This window comes from Oncorhynchus nerka, unplaced genomic scaffold (genome assembly GCF_034236695.1).
Source record: "Oncorhynchus nerka isolate Pitt River unplaced genomic scaffold, Oner_Uvic_2.0 unplaced_scaffold_760, whole genome shotgun sequence".
Lineage (NCBI taxonomy): Eukaryota > Metazoa > Chordata > Actinopteri > Salmoniformes > Salmonidae > Oncorhynchus > Oncorhynchus nerka.
In genome coordinates, this window is record NW_027040454.1 from 175,868 (window position 1) to 178,284 (window position 2,417).

The 2,417-nt window shown below is 36.9% G+C and overlaps 1 protein-coding gene across 1 annotated transcript in view; it reads right to left on the bottom strand.

The window, feature by feature from the left end:
• Positions 1-1,762: 1,762 nt before the first annotated feature.
• The window catches only part of LOC135571117 (glypican-6-like), a 193,356-nt gene continuing 192,701 nt past the window's right edge, over positions 1,763-2,417 (bottom strand). Inside the window, exon 6 of the mRNA XM_065016919.1 lies at positions 1,763-2,417. This exon is cut by the window's right edge and continues 1,912 nt beyond it. The gene's annotated coding sequence lies outside the window, so the exon portion shown is untranslated.

The window sequence follows — 2,417 nt, forward strand, 5'->3', positions numbered from 1 at the left end:
AGGGGAGAAGCAGTTGGTTGGTTTGGAGAAAAGGGGAGAAGCAGTTGGTTGGTTTGGAGAAAAGGGGAGAAGCAGTTGGTTGGTTTGGAGAAAAGGGGAGAAGCAGTTGGTTGGTTTGGAGAGGGGAGAAAGTTGGTTGGTTTGGAGAAAAGGGGGAGAAGCAGTTGGTTGGTTTGGTTTGGAGAAAAGGGGAGAAGCAGTTGGTTGGTTTGGAGAAAAGGGGAGAAGCAGTTGGTTGGTTTGGAGAAAAGGGGAGAAGCAGTTTGGGAGAAAAGGGGAGAAGCAGTTGGTTGGTTTGGAGAAAAGGGGAGAAGCAGTTGGTTGGTTTAGAGAAAAGGGGAGAAGCAGTTGGTTGGTTTGGAGAAAAGGGGAGAAGCAGTTGGTTGGTTTGGAGAAAAGGGGAGCAGTTTGGCTGCCCCACTGACGCTATGTTCTGTTCTGGACGTTACCGAGCAGAGAAGAGCAGAACAGATTAGAATGGAACAGAACAGAATAGAGCAGAAAAGATGAGAACAGATTAGAATAGAGCAGAACAGATTAGAATAGAGCAGAACAGATTAGAATAGAGCAGAACAGATTAGAGCAGAACAGATGAGAACAGATTAGAATAGAGCAGAACAGATTAGAATAGAGCAGAACAGATTAGAGCAGATTAGATTAGAATAGAGCAGAACAGATTAGAATAGAGCAGAACATATTAGATTAGAATAGAGCAGAACAGATTAGAATAGAGCAGAACAGATTAGATTAGAATAGAGCAGAACAGATTAGAATAGAGCAGAACAGATTAGATTAGAATAGAGCAGAACAGATTAGAATAGAGCAGAACAGATTAGATTAGAATAGAGCAGAACAGATTAGATTAGAATAGAGCAGAACAGATTAGATTAGAATAGAGCAGAACAGATTAGATTAGAATAGAGCAGAACAGATTAGAACAGATTAGAATAGAGCAGAAGAGATTAGAACAGATTAGAATAGAGCAGAAGAGATTAGAATAGAGCAGAACAGATTAGAACAGAGCAGAATGGAGCAGATTAGAGCAGAAGAGATTAGAACAGATTAGAATAGAGCAGAAGAGATTAGAATAGAGCAGAACAGATTATAACAGAACAGATTAGAGCAGAACAGATTAGAATAGAGCAGAACAGATTAGAATAAAGGAGAACAGATTAGAGCAGAACAGATTAGAACAATTAGAGCAGAACAGATTAGAACAGAAGAAGATTAGAACAGATTAGAATAGAGCAGAAGAGATTAGAACAGATTAGAATAGAGCAGAAGAGATTAGAATAGAGCAGAACAGATTAGAACAGAGCAGAATAGAGCAGATTAGAGCAGAAGAGATTAGAACAGATTAGAATAGAGCAGAAGAGATTAGAATAGAGCAGAACAGATTATAACAGAACAGATTAGAGCAGAACAGATTAGAATAGAGCAGAACAGATTAGAATAAAGGAGAACAGATTAGAGCAGAACAGATTAGAATAGAGCAGAACAGATTAGAGCAGAACAGATTAGAACAGATTAGAATAGAGCAGAAGAGATTAGAACAGATTAGAATAGAGCAGAACAGATTAGAATAGAGCAGAACAGATTAGAATAGAGCAGAACAGATTAACAGATTAAAATAGAGCAGAACAGATTAGAATAGATTAGAACAGATTAGAATAGATTAGAACAGATTAGAATAATAGATTAGATTAGAACAAGAGATTAGAATAGAGCAGAACAGATTATAACAGAACAGATTTAGAGCAGAACAGATTAGAGCAGAACAGATTAGAATAGAGCAGAACAGATTAGAATAGATTAGAACAGATTAGAATAGAGCAGAACAGATTAGAATAGAGCAGAACAGATTAGAGCAGAACATATTAGAGCAGAACAGATTAGAATAGATCAGATTAGAACTGATTAGAACAGAGCAGATTAGAACAGAGCAGATTATAACAGATTAGAATAGAGCAGAACAGATTAAAGCAGAACATTTTAGAGCAGAACAGATTAGAGCAGAACAGATTAGAATAGAGCAGAACAGATTAGAATAGATTAGAACAGATTAGAATAGAGCAGAACAGATTAGAATAGAGCAGAACAGATTAGAGCAGAACATATTAGAGCAGAACAGATTAGAACAGATCAGATTAGAACTGATTAGAACAGAGCAGATTAGAACAGAGCAGATTATAACAGATTAGAATAGAGCAGAACAGATTAGAATAGAGCAGAACAGATTAGAACAGAACAGATTAGAATAGAGCAGAACAGATTAGAATAGAGCAGAACAGAATAGAACAGAACAGATTAGAGCAGAACAGATTAGAATAGAGCAGAAGAGATTAGAATAGAGCAGAACAGATTATAACAGAACAGATTAGAGCAGAACAGATTAGAATAGAGCAGGACAGATTAGA